The 19105-nt window shown below is 38.9% G+C and overlaps 1 long non-coding RNA gene across 2 annotated transcripts in view; it reads right to left on the reverse strand.

Moving 5' to 3' along the window:
- LOC111941421 (uncharacterized) overlaps positions 1-19105 on the reverse strand; it is a 172342-nt gene that overhangs the window by 10029 nt on the left and 143208 nt on the right. The window lies entirely within an intron of this gene.

Raw genomic sequence — 19105 nt, forward strand, 5'->3', positions numbered from 1 at the left:
TAGGTATGAAATTTTGTGTATGTTTAAAGAAATTAAATTAAGGAAGGTATTATTAAATTATACTGAATGTTGCTGAGAGTATCTCAATGAGATCAAAGCAAATTGAAAGTAGGTTTGAGCATTTCTCTGTATGACAGGATCAGTAATGGAAACTAAAGGAGTAAATGGATTAAGGTATCAGAAATGGGATGACATAATTTTCTGAACCCAGTAACCTGGTCCAGCTTTCAGCATCCAGGTGTACATTTTCTGAGCCTTCAATCAGTTCACTTTGGAGTATGCAGAATTTGGATTTCACCATGCTCTTCTACACTTGGCTTGGATGTTTAGATTCTCTTTAATGCCAAAAGTTGTTTCACATGACTTGCAGAATGGCAAAAAAAAACCAAAAAAAACCAAAAAAACCCTGACAATCACGATGATAGAAAAAAATTCTACAAAGTTAATTTAATTTGAAGCCAAATTATCTAAACATATTCAACATACGTCTTGTGTTTCAGTTTTGGTTTTCCACCTTAAAAATTAGGTAGAAAACTAATAGCATAGTGCTTGTATATTAACTATAAAGTTCTATGAGTAATTTCACAGAACCATAAATCAGAGAATCATTTAGATTGGACAAGGCCTATGAGATCACTATCCCTTAACTCTGCCAAGTCCACCATTAAATCATGTCACTCAGTGTCACATCTGCATATCTTCTAAGTAGCTCTAGGAATGGTAACACAACCCTGGGCAGCCTTCTCATCGTGCCTGACAATGCTTTCTGTGAAGAAATTTTTCCTAATATCTAATATAAACCTCTGGTGCAATTGAGGGAACTCTTGTTACTTGGGAGAAGAGGCTAACCCTTGAGAAAAGATATTTTTCCCCTTTGAGATAAGTGTACCCCACCTGTTGCCAATGGGCCTAGTACCATGAAAACTGAATTGTGATGAAAAAAATATCATTACAATAGGTCTCAGCTCAGTTTGACTATATATATTGCTATAAAGTTACTGTACAGATTAAATGTCTGTCCAATTTCCTTCAGTCCCACTGATAGAAATTTGTCTTGTGGCTTGCCAAAATAAAATGGTAAATGGAACCTGTAACTGGAAAGTGTCAACATGCACACCCTAACTGTGTGTTGCTCTTTTCTAATGCTGGTTCCACCCAGCCGAATGAACTACGGGGAGCAGTGGCAGGACCTCTCGCAGCCTGATCCATGAAAACACTTATGTGCACGTGTGGGTTACCTGTATCTAGGAGTTTCTTACATTAACATTCATAAACACATGCATTCCAGCAGAGGGAAGACAATGTCTCTGTGAGAGAGCTGTGTTATCTTAAGAATATATCCGTAGCCTCTCTCCTTGGTCAAAGTGATAATTAATTTTGTGTGAGTAGGTGTTTAACCACACAGGGTGCTTTAGTGATAAATAAGCTGAGAGATTTAAGCTCATAAGAGTTGTCTAATGGCTGGAAAGTATGGAACACAAGTGGTACAGACCTTAATTACTAATGCACCAGTAATTTTACTCTTTGCCTGTGCTTTCATTGGCACCAGGGCACCTTTGAAAAATCTCATTACCTAATTGCTCCTTTGGTACTTAAATCTCTTACTAAATCTGGTCCCCAGGCACCCACCATGACCAAAAATCCATCAGGAGGTGGGCATATAATTGTTACTATTGCTTAATCTTGTTTTTGTTATAAGGATACTTACATATCTTTGTGAGTGAGGATAAATTTTACTTTTATTGATATTCTATGAAATTTCTATAAATCTGCTCTTGTGATATGAATCTTCATTTTTTTGTAATCACACACTTCGGCTGTTTCTAGTTAGCTTGATGGACATGAATCTGAGGCTTCAGCAAGATCTTATTTAACACATGAATAAAAGGAATATGTTCACTGGAGATTCACTTTCTCTTTCTAGTAGAGTTATTAATAGATTATTTTTCAATAAGGAGAATGAGTTCAGTCTTGACTATTAACAGTTTTAATAATGTACACATTACTCTATGTGAAAAAAAAGAATGAAATAAAAATTATTCTAGAATAAAAGTAATTGAATCATGGAATTAAAGGAACAAAATTGATAAGCAGCCAAAGGAACACAGTAATAATACCTTTCTAAACAATAAATTAAATTGAAAAATAAATACTACATTCTTGTTGAATAAGAATTTAACTCAGAATTTAACTTTTCTCAGTAAATTCCCAAAGTATTAGAAAATTAATGTACAAAAAGAAGTTTATATTGAGCAATTAACTGCAGAGGAAATTCTGTATGGAATATCTATTTTTTAAAAAAGACCCAAATCCCAACCAAAATAGGACCAAGAAAACAGCATTGGTACAAAAAAAAAAAGTGCATATTATTCCCTGAATAATCCTTGTAAAAATTAACCCACCAATTCAAGATGTTTCCCAGTCATTTTAACACAACTCCTGTCTGCTCTGAGCTGGTCTGGTCAACTCCAAGTCACTGCCTCTGTCTACTCCTGATCCTTCCTGAGGAGGGACTGTGCTCTGAACAGCATGGACTGTCACCATCCCCACGCCATGTGGGTACAACGCTCTCAGTCTCATTTGAATTCCTAGGAAGATTTTATACCTTCAGAATCATTGTGGTGCCTCCAGGTTGTTCAGACCCTCCATCTGTGCATCAGACTCACATCACCAGCACCAAGGAATTTCTGCCTTCTTCACCAACCAACACACTAAATTTATGATGCCATCACTTGGAAGGCACCCAGCTTTACTGATCTTTGTGTTGCAGCCCTCTTGTTTTCCAGAATTATTTTTTCTGAGTTTAGATCCTAACCCCCAGATTAGAAGCCTATTACCCATATGGTGAATACCTTTACTGGAACAGCAGACTGAATTTAGAAAGCTGTCAAGGTTTTCATGTCCTACAAACAACAGCTCAGTATTTTACAGTACTCAAGACTCATTCACCATGAAAATCAAATCTGCGAACACACACACACTGAAGTTTTAACTTGGTTAACTGAACCAAGAATGAACTGCTTTGCAAAGATCAGATTTGTACCCCTGGTGGCCAGTCACAATTCAATATACTTAGGATGTACCCTAATTTTCCATTTGACTACTCAAGAACATCCAAGTTAACCTATTCAGATTTTGACAGCTCAGTATGCAATGTCACATCTAATCATATATCAATTCTTCTAGCCTATTTTATAAGTCAGAATATGGGATTATAAAGGACAAATAGAAAACACACTGAATACATAAATCTATGAATTTATTGTTAGTATAATTGAAATCTTAACAATATAATACGCAAGATATTATTAGAGATGATCTATTTTAATGAAAAAATAAGCACTTGTTACAGAAAATAAGTTCCAAAATAATTAAATTAAAATCCATATACAGTGTGCACATAATATTTTCCTGATGCCTTTTTTCATCCTTTCCAAGCCCTTTCATTGCCTCTTAGAGTCCTAAAGTGGACAGCATCCATTTGATGGTGGTAATGGAGTGTACAGCTAGTCATCACATTTGCCATGTGCTGTTGATATGGATGGTCTCCTGTCCATTGGTAGATGACACACACCTTGGGTAATTATTAACTTCACTCATATGTTTTTTCCATTTTGCTTTCTCTTCATCGTTTTGTGAGTTCATCTTACTTTCATTATACTTTTTATGGTGTTTTTCATGTACATGCTCACGTTCATTCTTTGTTCTCTCTCCCAACCCTATCCTGAGCAGTGGTGAGATGTGATAGTCAAGATGTCTCCAGTGCCAGCTCATGAATTATGCGTATTGTGTATCATGTCCTCTGCTCCCACTTCTCAAGGCCTCTCTTTGTCCATGGTTTATCATACCGCCCCATAAATCTCTTATCCTGTGAAGACAATATTGTTTTATAATATCCATGCAATAACATGACTACACCCAATGAAGAAAAGTAAAAGAAAGTAGATACAGGCATTAGAAAAGTTGTTGTTATAGCTAAAACAAGAATGAGCAAAGCTCCAGGCAGGCCAAGGCAAGTTCATGTGAAGCAAGCATTACAAAGCTTTCTTCTTTTGCCAGCAGTGGCTCTACTGCAATTGCTGTAGAGCTGCAGGACAACTGACAGTCACAGCCAAAAACAGAAATCCTGACCTGTTCATGTGTATATATAAATAAAGTCCAGATACAGAACAGGATCACAGCATCATTTGGGAAATACTCACTGGAGAAGTATTGCAATTACAAGTAAATCTGACATAATATTTGTAGTGAGTCCCAGCAAGATATCAAAGCCAATATCAAAGCTAGTTCATATTTACTAGGGACAGTTGAAACAAATCCCAGCAAAGTTTCAGTCCTTTAAGTTTGTCTATATATTAACATTTAAAAACTGTATAAACTTGTTCAACATCACTAAGTTTCTGTCTCACCATTTTTCTGAAATGAAAGGGGACTCATACTGGTTCCACTTGATTTATTTCAGAAGTAAACTAAAGGCATTGTTGCAGTCAGCAACCTCAGGATTCTCGTCCATGGAAGCTGCAGGGTTCTGGGGACCAGCATGGAACACCAACGAGACAGGCTCCTGTTCATGAAACCATTTATTCAGCATGGGAACAAACTCAGGTCCAGAACAGACAGCCCCAAACAGAGGCCGAGCAGGGGTTTTTGAGGGACAGAACTCCCCAAGGGTCTCCACCCTTGAGGGTGGAGTTCAGGGTCAGGGACCACTAGAAACACAGCAAGGGAGAAACCCCCAGGGACTCAAACCCAATCAGAGCACCTGGGCTGCCCTTCACAAGGGGTTTGGGGTGGGACAGTGTAACTCTTTGTCTGCCCCAAGGCACACGGCCACATCGGCTCCTTTTTTATTATTTTTTTCCCCAAATTTTAATTAAGAGCTAAAAATGTTTCCAAAACATACACCTTAAAATCTCGCCTCCTCCACAGAGCACCTGCTTTGCTTTGTGGGACACTGAAAACTCAATAACAAAACACATTAAGCAAACAAACAAACAAAAAAAACAAAATTAAAAACAAACACTTAAATCTCGGTAAACAGTGATGGTACTCAATAAAAATATAATGTTTTTTTTTAGTTCAGTCTCTTCCAGTTTAGGATTTTCTTTCAGGAAGGGTGCAGCTCTTAGATCTCCTCTCACAAGGAGCAGAGTTCTTCGATCTCCAGCTTCGGTTCTCATGTGGGCATGGCCACTTTAGATGCTCTTGGTGAAAGGCTGGCTTTGGGAGCTCGGGTTACAGTCTCGATTTCCCCGAAGCAGGTGTTGCCCATGATGGAACAGGCACAGCCCCCAGGGGCGGAGCAGCCAAACAAAGGGCTGGGAGCGAAGCAGGAGTTACTGGGGGAAGGGAAGGTTCGGGACCAGAAAGGAAGGAGCAAGGCGGGAAAAAGGGATCCCAGACCGTGTGGCCGGCGCCATCTTGGGAAGGGGGGGGGGTCCATGATGGACTTTCCCGGACAGGGAATGGGGAATATGGAAAGACAGGGGGTGAAGGAGGACACGGAACGGCGGGCAGACGGCAGCAGACCCGCATCACTCTGGATGTTCTCAGTCCCTTGCCTGCCTTCAGGAAAACGGGGATGGGATGGCAGAGAGACACAGGGGTGATGGGGAGACGGCAGCAGCCCCGAGCCATCTTGGCATTTTTCACCCTTTGTCCTGCCCTTAGTGTAATAAAGAATTGAGTAAATAAAAATTCGGAGTAAGAAGTTTAAATAAAGTATGTATAATTATAACTGAATGTAAGTATGGAATAAGGAATTCTCCTCCCGGTCGAGATAGAATTCCTTTTCCAAAAATCACGAATTGCAAAAGAACCTCCCCAGATAACAGGTTTCAGCAGACTCATCAACTCGGAGGAAAAGACAGGACACAGGCCATCATAGAAACAAAAGAACCAGCCTAAAAGTCTACCTCCAGAGAAAGGCAACGCCCGGCCGATTTCAGCCGGAGACCATCAAGCAAGACAAAAGGGACGAGCCCCAGGAAGATGGTCGTTGCCAGAATCGAACACCACACCCGCCAAACCCATACTACAGAAATTCAATCAAGAGAGACAAAGAAGAGGCTACTCCTCCGAGATATCCATCGGCGCTAGCCCGGATCTCTCAATCCTGCTGTGGTGAAATATGTTAAAATACATACAGACTCACTTTGCATTTGAGGAGACTCTGCCCGGATACTTACTGACTCAATGTTCTAGGCCAGGAAATCCATTCACCAGACAATCAGGGACATTTGGTGAATGGAAACTGGTTGGAATTCTAGCCTGGGGACATAAAATCCCTATAAAAACCCAGGCCAGAGAACCCTCAGACGTGGATTTGGGAACACCTATACCTTGCGTATAGACCCTGTCCACCCAGCGCTGCGCTGTCCATTTATTGTGGTTTTTTCTCACTGTTTGTTGCTTTATTAATTTATAATAAATTAATCTTTGTTTATCTTTAATTTGCCGTTGCATTTATAACATTAGGAATATAGGAGAGGGGAAGGTACAGGGAGGTATACACCAAAAAAAATTAGGAACTTCACAGAAAACAAAAAACAGTCCACAGAAAGAGCCATACCGTCCATAATCGTCCATAAAGGTCCTTCCCATGTATATAAAAAAAAAAAAACCCAAACTGTCCATAATACATCTCATTGGGTGAAGTTAGATGTTTGTCCCAGTGTTCTGGTCTCGGCTCCCCCACCTCCGTAAGCCCTTTTTCCCCCATGCCTCTGAGGCACTCTCAACGTGTCCTTCCTGCCAGGACTCTTGAGTCCTCCTCTCTAAGGTGGGGCTCTCGCCGGCTCTCAAGCCATCAGCCGGGAACTTACGGGGTGTCCATGGAGCCGGTCCTGCTGTTGTCCTGGTGCTTCACTGGATGCCTGCATTCTCTCACCATACACTGCAGTCCACAACCTCAGGATCTCATCCAGGGAAGCCGCAGGATTCTGGGGACCAGCATGGAATACCAATGAGACGGGCTCCCAGTTCATGAAACCATTTATTCAGCATGGGAACAAACTCAGATCCAGAACAGAGAGCCCTGAAAAAAGGCAGAGCCGGGGGTTTTGAGGGACAGAACTTTTGAGGGTTTCTACCCCTGAGGGTGGAGTTCAGGGTCAGGGACCACTAGAAACACAGCAAGGGAGAAACCCCCAGGGACTCAAACCCAATCAGAGCACCTGGGCTGCCCTTCACAAGGGGTTTGGGGTGGGACAGTGTAACTCTTGGTCTCCCCTGAGGCACGCTGCCACAAGGCATTGCATATGTTTAAGAGAATGCTATGCAGGTGACAGTCACTTTATCCTTTTTTCCAAATATTTTGTAAATTGTAATTGTTTTTCTCATATATTTCAGCGACAACCCATAGGCCATTAGAGCATTCCTGACATCTGTTAAAATTGGAAGGTTACATGTTAGTGACTCAGAAAAATCTTCATTATTTTCACCTTCATAAGTCATCACAAGTTGTTTACACCTTAAGTACAAAAAATAATGGAATGTGAAATCAACCTTGATTTGCCCCTCATAACTATTATAATCTATTGTCTAATAGTAACCTACATTTGTTAAGATATTGTTCCTATTGAGTTATAAATTGATCAAACAGTCGATATTTAATTGTCATAAAAACAAAAAATGTAGCTTTTTAGAGCTAACAGATGGTAACTTGGGGCTGTGGATTCTGGATGGATTTTTTTAGGAGTGAGGATCTGATATCACATTGCAGGCCATTTCCATTTTTTATACATGAAAATACCCTTTCTCCCCCATTTTCCTTCTAGCTGCATGCTCATTATAGTAATAAATGGCACAATGAGCTTCCTGATGGTGACAGTGGAACTTGTATCCATGCAGGGATTAATCAAGTACCTATAGGTAATCTCTTTACGTTCACGGCTGAATGTATTTAGATGTGTTGGCTATTCTGAATAGATATCAACACTTCGATAAGGGTATTTATGACATTAGCTATATTTAGACAGAAACTAACATTGTTATAGTGCACTAAAAGCAAAAAATTAAGATATTCAAACAAGACCAGTGATGAGATCAATCTGAAATAGCCAGAAGTGCTCAGTTAGCAAAAGGAGCTGACTTTTACACTGTACTGCCATAAATAGTGGCTCTTAAACATCCATTTAACTTGGCTGTTCAAAAAATTCCCTAGGGACTAGGAAGGCACTTATGAATGAAATATCCATAGGGGAGTACTGTAGAGTATTGCTAGGGTAAACTGTGTAGCCCAGCAGATTTAGACTTACATACTCGTCTATATTTTCTGTATTACCTCTGCCAAAATAACCTTCGACTCCAATGCTGTACAATAATGGGACTTCTATGATAGTAGTGCAGATGATTTTATTAAAAGTGAAGAAAGACATTTTCAAGAACATGAGATTTACTTTAAATGAAGAGTCTTTTGCTAAGCCCTCTCAGCAATTACTACTATTTCTACATCAGTGCCTTGGTGTAACCATTAATTAGGAAAAGTCCCAGATTATGAAAACTTTACACAAGCAACAGAAAAATAATTTCCAGATGTAGTGTCTTCTGCAGTCCACATGGGAATGAAAATCCAACAGCCAAGAGGTCTATTTAACGGATAGAAGGGATAGTGTTCATACTGATTAGTGGTGGAGAACTCGGGATAATAGACTAGAGTCTCAGGCATGTGAGCACAATGTTAATACAAGCTCTGAAACCCTCTCTCAACACCTTTTGTTCTTCCTGGGTAGCTTAATAGGAGCAACCTCATCATTTAGTACCAAAAGACAGTCAGGGTGAATTCCTACACAGTGTTGCACATTATATTTATGACCTCTACATTCTTCAGTGCTGCTCCACAGTGTATGTTCTTTGCTTTTAAATACATTGATTTAGTGATCACATTTTCCATTGCCTTCCCACAGCACTACAAAGCTTTGCAGAGTAGCAAGATCATTCTTAAAGGTAGCTCCTTATTTTGGTTACCCACCCTCCTAGGCCCATCTAGGACTCCAGGATGTCTGGATCAGATGTTATTATTTCAGCAACATGTGTGTTGTTATCAACAACATAGCAGCAGATGTAAAACACCTTGCATTAATCTGATGAAGTGATATTAGCCAGTTTTAAAATCTGCCTGCCTAAGGTCTTGTGAGAACAATTTATGCTATAAAGTACCAGAAGAGAATGTAGTCATGAGGAGCTGTTGTCATGAAGGCCTGAGCCAAATTTTATCATTTTCCTTCTGCCAGCCACAGGAAAATATGTTCTAAAAGAGAAAGAAGTTGAAAACAGCTGTCTCAAATGTGCAGACTGCAGACAGAATGTTAGGAATACCACAAGAAAATGATCACACATGGTCTATTAAATGCTTGGGAGGAACTGAGACAAGCCACATTTTTTAATGACAGTTTGAAAACACTATACCAATATTTCTTCTGAAGTAACAGCTCAAGTAAAAACACCTGCTAGTCTTGCTTTAGAATCTTTAATATAGCAGAAGTGAACCTCAAATGAAGGAAGAAGAGGGACAAGAGAGGAAAAAAAGCAGAACTTATTTTTCAATATTTTGGGGGCTTAACATGGAGAAGAAACCTCTGTAAACTGTGTTTAGCAGTAAAGAATTAAGAAAATAACCCTCTTTTATTATGATTGTTCTTTGTGACTTCTTATTTCACTCTAATCACCCATTGAAGTTGTGGTTGTAAACATGCTTAATCATTTGCATCCAAAGACGCAGAATCTCCACCTACCATTTAGTGCTCTGCTGCAGGATAACTTTGAAAAGTGCAAGTTAGGCAACAGCAATAAACATTCCAGAACACATCAACCATTATTGCTAGTAACTATTTGTTTGGAAAATGAACTCATCTCCCCACTAGAACTTCATTGGGTACATGATTTCATTCAGAGGAAGGAAACTTTCAAATAGTGTTACAGAAAACCTCTGCCCCATCCTGCAGTGTGCCACACTTTGAAAAGTATCCTACATACATGGAAAGCCAAAGTGAGATCTTCTGTGGAGATACAAGAGAGCCCTGTAATACAAAAGAGACCTGACAAGCAAGGGAAAGAGGTTTTAGAGCAAGCTGTGGGTTGAGGATGTCCAGATCAAACCTGATAACCCGGGCTGAATGGAAAATTATTCTCTTCCTCTTTTGTCATTTCTCTCTCCCAACACGAAGAGGAAGACAATATACATAAAGAAGTACTCAGTTTTAGACATGTTAAATACTATTTTTCTTTTCCAGTATTTAAAGAGAAAAGTGGAATTTTCAAAGTTCTGATTTTGTTTAATATTCAAATGCATCTACAGTGTATGTATTCTGTCACGTGTACATATAATGGTATGTTCCTGCCTCTCCAAACATGTTTTTCCTTATATTCTTGATTGTGCAAACATGTCAACTTGGATTTTTACAACACACTTAAGCAGCAGATGTGTGAACAGTGCTTTAGAGTGCAGATGTTGTCTTTAGATGCAGTATTTCTCCTTAGAGACTGAAAGTTTTAATCTACGAAAATAAATCTCATTTGCAAGATATGTCAAGACTAAAAGAAAAGCACAACAACATAATCTGAATACTTAAAAGAGCCCAGTGAAGATGGTGCCCTAGGATAAGTTCTGGACACAAAAAAACCCCAAAAAACAAAACAAAACAAAAAAAGTCTCCAACTCTTTCTAATCTAAAAAAGTCAAAGTCAGGATGTACCAAACCCATTGAGTACTACCTTCACTCTCTCCTAGATTTGCTTATAATTTGTTTCTCTGATCAAATACCATCTATCTCTGCTTTCAGATTTTTTATTTGTATTTGTGTTTCTGGCAATGTGTGCACAGAGGGACTGGAGAGCAGATGCATTCGCTGAGAGATGTAACGCTGTAAATGAGAAGTTGTTTTAACGATGCTTAATCTGCATCTTTCAAAAAAATAGCTACTCAGCAGAAGCACAGAACTTCACATGGTAGCTGATTAAAACCATCTTCAATTTTTTCAGGGGAATTTTAAAACTCTTTGATTTTTATCCCTGAAACAAACTATTGAAGCAGCATATTATTGTGTTATGTAAGGGTTCTATCAATTATAGAAAAAATGAAGTTATATAAAAGGTACAAAAAAAATGGTTTACTCTTGATAAACATTACTGGTTGGGATTTACCATAAAGAGATCTCAGGACAGCAAAAATTCTCCAGGTTAATTTAAAAATAAAATCAAAGGAGAAACATATTTCTTCTCTATCAAGAGTAATGCAATAAAAATTAAGGGATTAAAGTCTTTAACTTAGAAATCTTACAAATTCTTTTTAGCGTGCAACTGAGGCAAAAGGCATTACCTGCCAATAGGCAGTTAATTATCATTTCTATAAGCTGCATTCTTAACAAAAATAGGAGAATAGAGAATGACCTGTTCAATTCTACTTCACATGGAGCAAGAATTCACTGTAAATCACTGATCCTTAGCATTCAACATTCAATTTCCTTCTATTTAAATGTGTATTTTTAAGAGATTGAGCTTATATGGGCTTCATGTATAATTTAAACTCCCCAGGCAAAGCTATTTTATTACTATAATCACATTAAATGTAAGTGATCTATAGAAAAAAAAATATTTAAATGGGATAGAAATGGAAACAAGTGGAAATGTGAAGTGAAATGAAAATGCTGCTTGAATATATTTGTTAAGTCTGCAAGTGAGAGGATCTGGAAAGAAAAGCAGTAGTGGAACTCCATCTCTATGGAATCTATAAAAAATGCAGGGAACACTGAAAAATCAGTGAATTGAAAATTCATCTCTTGAGTCAAATAATTCAAAAGGCAAATTAACATCTCCTACATGAGGACTTGAACTCTTTTTAAAAATCTGATCCATTACTAAGTGACAGACACTTTCAAAAAATCTGGAACTCAAATGTTTTTTGTGATGGGGTACTAAACCCAGAGGTACACAGACTCAGCCCCAGCAAATTCAAACTACTCAGCCAGCTTTTCAGATCAATTTATTCTGCACATTTACAGAAGTGGCTAAAAATATTCAGGATTATACTAGCTAAGAATTGATGTCTTACATGTATGAAAGATTTCTAATAGGTTTACATTAATATCTGTTTCCCGTCTAAAGTGTATGGGTGGAGAAAGAGATCCGCAGTAAACAACCTAACAGAATAATCCTGCTATTAGAGAAGGACCATCCTGAATGGCAATTGGTATAGCTGTTGGCAAGATAATTAGCAGTACCACTAGCACCTTTAATCTAATTGGACTCATGCATGCAAGTTAAATTATCCTCAGGATTTGTGTCACTTAAGGGAAAAGCTGAACTGAATCAAGCATTTAAACATTATTTTTGGATCTGGCTCATTATACCACCTGGGATGGGAACATGCTGATCTGCTCTGATCTGCACTGACCCCCATCAGAAACTGTCTCTGCAGCCCAAAGGTGCTGGACTGGCACAAAAGCTCTGTACAGGTACTGGGATCTTCACAGCCTCCCCTGCTGCTGGTGGGGTAAATTGAATTAACCTGCTCCTAAGTGCATCTAAAATGCTGACACCTCACCTTGATCTTAGGGACTTTTACACTGCATGGTTTCTAAAATTCAGGGAGGAAAGAGTTCTCTTCATTTCTCACCAGATTTGTCATTGAAAACTAAGCCATTTTTCACAATTTTATTATAGAAAAATCACATTTTCACTGTGAAGCTTCTGGATCAAGTTGTTGAACCAGAATCAGCAATGAGGATTAAATTATTGAAATGCTGTGATTTTAATGTTTAAAATTATTTAAAGTATCTGTTTTACTATGTTCTGGATAGGATCCTAATGCCCTGACAGAATCTGATCCCAGAGGAATGCAGGACCATTTTTTCCATCTTTGATTCACTCTTCATAAGTAGTTTCATATTTTGTGTCCTTTGGAAGGATTGATTCAAGCCACTGTTGAGACCTTCTGTGAATTCAGCCCTGGAATTACATGGCACCACTAGGATGTGGCAATAACATTCACACAAATGAAAGATGAGTTACAGAAAATTTTAATTATGATCCATCACTCTAGTGATGTATAATTTATGAACATTATCTGAACAATGTTAGAATCTGACCCTCTATATACTCTCTGGAAGTGCTTCTCAAAGTGGAATCCCACAGAGATCATCTACAAGGTGACAGATACTGCATCTTGCACCTTCTGGAGAAATACAGCAGACAATTTAGGAATAGAATTTAACAAACCATATTTTATGAGTATACATTTACTCTAAAAAGACACAAAGTCTTACAAATATTCTGCAATACTCCTGTCTCCCATCTAGTCTCATTCTCCTGTGTGATGGGAAGCCTTTTGGCATTTCAGTCTATGTAAAGTCCTACAACACATTTTCTTTCCAGCCTCTCCCAGTATGGTCCTTCTGAAGTTCAATATCATTTTGAATGGATATTCAGGTGCCAGATTTGTTCCCTGTCTTTCCTAGGGTATTGTATGGAGACTCTGTTGTTTTGCAGGGAGTTCTAAGAGCTGGAGAGTCAGCTAGAGTCAATGTTCCTGCTTTTATCTTGAAAAGGTTTTAAAGATCAATGCTCAATAATAACAGAAAAGTGGACTCAAGATTGTCAGAAGGATGGTGGTAGCAGAATCAATACGTAATTTCTGACAGACAATTGCCAATTTTTTTGGACATAAGATTCCAAACTCCTCAAAATTGCTGCCTTCTTAATTTCAGCAACCACTTACAGAGAAACAGTAAAGTGAAAGTACCTTCCAGCTTTGATCTTAATGTCCATACTCCTAACAGTCCTAACTCACATGGTCTTTGCTGATAGCTCACACTTCCCAGAGTGCTCCCCTAGGCAAACCTTGGTAGTAACCTCAACACAGGATGTGGCATGTCCTAAGCCCTCCCTGCAGGATCTGCATCATATTTCCCATGTCTCTTGAACATTTTAAGACTGCATGGACTATCATCTGGGGTACTGGCCTCTCCCTGCAGGTCTGTAGATGCTTACAGGTGAAACACACCTCTTTCAGTTTGACCTACCTCAAACAGCTCCTACTCTTACCATTTGCAAATGAAAACATTAGGTTCAGAATAGAAATTCCATTAAAGCCTTTTTTTGTTTGTTTTTTGTTTTGTACTCTAAAACAGAGTACTTCTATTGCTAACATCTGCATAATATTTCAGTTTTTGCATTACTACTATGATTTCCTTCCTTCCTTCCTTCCTTCCTTCCTTCCTTCCTTCCTTCCTTCCTTCCTTCCTTCCTTCCTTCCTTCCTTCCTTCCTTCCTTCCTTCCTTCCTTCCTTCCTTCCTTCCTTCCTGCCTTCCTGCCTTCCTGCCTTCCTGCCTTCCTGCCTTCCTGCCTTCCTTCCTGCCTTCCTTCCTGCCTTCCTGCCTTCCTGCCTTCCTGCCTTCCTTCCTTCCTGCCTTCCTTCCTGCCTTCCTGCCTTCCTGCCTTCCTGCCTTCCTGCCTTCCTGCCTGCCTGCCTGCCTGCCTGCCTGCCTTCCTGCCTCCCTCCTCACTGCAAACCTCTATAATTTTAATTTTAATTTTCACTTTGCTATTTTTCAAGCTGTTAAAAAACATAAATATCAAACAAGCTCAGCCCTGTGAGATGTTCTCATGTTTCGCTAGTAACATCTTTTGCTTTCTGCCCATCCCATTTCTTCCACACAATTCATGCTCTAATCCCCATCTCCTCTCTTTTAAACAATGATTGTCACATCAAATGTTTTCTTGAAATCCAGAAAGATTGCATCTACTTCATTTTTCTTGTTTAACATGGTCTTATTTTATCAAAGAAAGTTATCAGAAGTGTTATCTCTCTTTGATAAGAACAAGATGTCACCCACAGACTGATCCAGACATACCCTGATCATATGCATTAACAATTTACATTTCTTTCCCAACACAAATGGACCCCACCACTATAGGACCATTTCACTCCTACAAAAGTCACATGTGCTTACAGTGATCCAAATTCATAAAATTTCTGCTAGGAATTATTTCTAATTTCATTCTTATACCTTGTGAACCAAACCATCCTGGAGATGCCATGTAAGGCCAAAAGTGGGGCTAATACCAGTGGAATAAAATATCAGTGGTACATTTTCTGAGGAAAGTGACTTAAAGAGAACTACACCTGTGATTATCACACCAGATAGACTTTATCTATAATAGTTATTGTGGTAGAGGCATATTTCTGCAAATCCCCTTCTGTAATAATATTAGATTTTACAGTTCCTGCAGGGAAAACCGTTGTGCATATTCCGTTAATATCTTCTCCAGTCCCACTCTTATACAACTCAGTCAATGCCAGAAGCAAGAGAAAAATGCTGCAAGAAAAAGATAAATGAAATGTCACCTTTGAAGGGATATAGGATTTGGCATGGAACATCAGTGTATTCATTCTCTATAATAAATACAGGATCTCATTCTCAGGTGAGAGAGAATTTCTGATTCTTCAGAGTGGAGACAAAAAATTAAAATAGTAGAACAGTTAATATACCTGACTGATTAATAATATTCTTCACTAACACTCGCGGTGGATATAGTGAATCACCCATGAAATATTCTTACATCAAGTTCAATGGAGCTGGTGTTAAGAGCACACAGGATTAAATTCACACTAAATATAGCTGCACTAAGAACATTGTCCCTGTGAACCAACAGTTCATACTGGAGAAGATAAAATCAACCAGATTATTGTCTCAGAGTTGAGAGAAAGGGATTAACAGCACGTTTCAAATTTTCATCAGTTCATAAGCTCAAAATCAGAGACTTGGTCATTGTCCCACAAATGTCCACAGTGAAAAATCACAAAGATTTTTCAGAGCTGCAGCTGTATTCAACTATCCATCATTCTTTAGCTCTCCTGTCTCCATTCTCTTTCTTTGCAGGGTTTTCTTCTCTCCTATGCCACACCTGCTTCAACAATTACAGGGAATGATTTTTCAGCCATCTGCCAGAGTAGATTTGGGTCTGGATAATGCCTTTTCTTTTCTTTTTCTATTACCAGATTGAGAAAGTAGTTTGAAACTGAAAATAGAGATGAGAAGGAATAGGAGTTAGGAAAAACTATGATCTGTAGTACAGTCATCATGTGTATTATGACATTAAAATGATGCCAGAAATGACCATGGAGAAGGTTCTAAAATTGTAGCTTTTTTCCCCACTCCTAGCTAGCTGAAAAAAATCCCCAAACTTTTCCTTTTAGCTGAGAGGAGGGCATTTCTAGAAAGGAATAAGTAGGTAACCATGGCACAGAGACTTGGTGACTTGTTGACATTTACACAGGAAGTATGAAAGAGACCAAGAAGGTCATCACGCCATGTGTGACTTGAAGAAGGCATAAATATCTTAATGGGATGAATGGATCAGAAGCTGTGACCGTGTATGCATTTTAGAAGGACAGAATTTGTCCCATCATGTTGTCTGGAAGAAAGTATGACACACTGTAATGTGCTTTAATTTATTCTCCTGTGAATAAATAATTCTCAGACTCATTGTGAATGCAGAAACAGACATTGTGGTGATTAGATTTAATAGGATTAGGACTCCCTGATGCCTTGCTTGTACAGTGATTGTTCAAATTCTTGTAGAAGGAGCATTTTAATTTCATTTCTTTGTGAAATTCAAACTTCATTACCTCTTCAGCTCATTTATAATTTAATTCATTACATAATAGTTATTTTCTCTTCTAATAATTACACCCCTACTTCACCTTCCTAACTGTGCTGGTTTTGGCTGGGGTAGAGTTAATTTTCTTCCCAGTGGCTGGTACAGGGCTGAGTCTTGGATTTATGCTGTACACAGGGCTGACAATACAGAGGTGTTTTTGTTATTGCTGAGCAGAGCTCACACAGAGCCAAGGCCTTTTCTGCTTCTCGTACTGCCACCGTGCTGAGGGGCTGGGGGTGCCTGGGAGGTTGGGAGCAGACACAGCCAGGACAGGGGACCCCAGCTGAGCAGAGGGATATTCCAAATATTTGACATCATGCTCGGTATTAAAAGTGGGGGAAGAAGGAGGAAGATGGGAACATTTGAGTGATGTTTTTTGTCTTCCCAAGTAACATTCACATGTGATGGAGCCCTGCTCTCCTGGAGATGGCTGAACAGCTGCCTGCCCGTGGGAAGTGGAGAATCAATTCCTTGCTTTGTTTTTCTTTTGTGTGCAGCTTTTCCTTTCTCTATTAAACTGCCATTTTCTCAACCCATCAGTTTTCCTGTTTTATTCTTCTAACTCTCCCTGAGTGGGCTGCTGTCTGGAGTTACACTGATAACACATGATTTCTCTTTCTGTACAGAACTCTCTATATCAGGCTTGGTACTTTCATTATTTTGCTGATTTTCTGTTGCAATTCTCTCTTTAGTCCTATCTCCCCTTTTTTGCTCAAGCACAACTTCACTGGAGAGAATGAACAGACTAAAGAGAATGACTTTCAGGTATCTCAGACCCAGTTTCCTCTAGATAGCCATTAATCTCAGATTTTGAAACCATTATCCACTCTCTTTTGTAAACAAGATGGTGACTCAACCACACCAATGACCAAACAGAGGTTGTTAGGTCATTGTTCCTGGCATGAACAGGAACATACTTCTGGCAGGCTGTTGCAGTCTAGGTATTTGTTTTATTAGCTGGGATTGGACAAAAAGGGTATCACCATGCTGATATCACCATCAAATCAAGATGTTTGGTGTCATTATGGTATTGTTTGGAAGACAGGGCTGCATTCCTCACTGCTACTCTATCCCACTTTTAATAGGAACTACAAGGTCTGGTGTTGGTACGTGGGCATCTTCTGTAACTGCAGCACAGGGAAGTATCTTTAATATTTGAGACTCTTCTTTACCCTAATAATTGGCTACATAGTTCCTATATACGTGGTTTATAGCCAAAGCAAGACAGAAGCCAGCTCACCCATTCTATAAAGAATATACTTAACTCTATGTGGTTTAACAAGAAATCAAAGTTAGAGTGATAGCACCCTTCTACAATCCATTGATTATAAAAAATATCTAAACTAAACCACATTCTGATACAATTTTTAAAATTCTACTCTGCACATGGGCCAGAGACTTAAATATAGTGTTCTCTTTAGTAAACTATATAGTCACAGTGGTCTATTCTTCTTCAATATGCCAAAAACCACAGTTTCTAATGTCTGCTCAGTGCCAAAATAATGGTTGGAAGGTTAATTTATTAATGTGGTCTTATGGTTTGGGTGCAATTGCAGTTTATTACCCAAAGCTCTAGAGATGAAAACTTCTATTTCAGAAAAATAAAAGCCATTAATTTTTTCCCTAAAGATCAAGGCAAAAGTTAACAGTCAGGGGTCATACTTGTTTCTACAGCTTTGTAGGAACAAAGCATAAAGCTGTGAGATCTGTGGTCATTTCCTTCTGTTCTGTTCCACTGTGTTCTGAATTCTCTTCTGTAGCACCCTTATGCAAGACCCACAGCCTTTGTAATCTCTCCCTTTTTAACTATCAGTAGCCTGCTTTTACATGAAAAGTGGCTGCCCACCCCCATTTGTGATGCAGGAGATGAATATTTGACTACAGAGTCACCTCTGCTTCTTCCCAAAGTATAAATTGACATTTGAAATGCTCCACAGCAGAGGATGAGAATACAGCCCCATCTGCAGACACACATCTGCTCCTCTCTCTCCCCAGAGCAGGGGGGCCTCTTTGGTAAGATTTGCACCTCTCCTGTCTCAGAGCATACAGGGGTGAAATTAAGCTTAATAAATGTTAAAGTTAAGCTTAATTAATTGTCTGTTATGTTGTTTGTTTGTTGTGTTGGTTTTTTGGGGTTTTTTGGGGGGGTTGTTTTTGGCTTTTTGTTTTTTGTTGGTTGTTCATTTGGTTTATTTTTTGGTTTGGGGATTTTTTTTGAGTCTTTCTTTTTTAAGACTTATCACTAAAGCATTAAGTGTGTTTTTCAATGGCAGTTCAAAACTTTTATCTCTGTTGCTTTAATGAACCACACTATTTGTAAAACTGCAGTTGTGAAAGTTCCTATTGAACGTCACCAGGCTTAGAGTGCCAATGGGCTATAATCAGAATAAATCCCAACCACACACAGCCCCTCTGATCTCTGAGGAGAACCTGGAATGCAAGAAG

This window comes from Cyanistes caeruleus, chromosome Z (assembly GCF_971803275.1).
Source record: "Cyanistes caeruleus chromosome Z, bCyaCae1.hap1.1, whole genome shotgun sequence".
Taxonomy (NCBI): Eukaryota; Metazoa; Chordata; class Aves; order Passeriformes; family Paridae; genus Cyanistes; species Cyanistes caeruleus.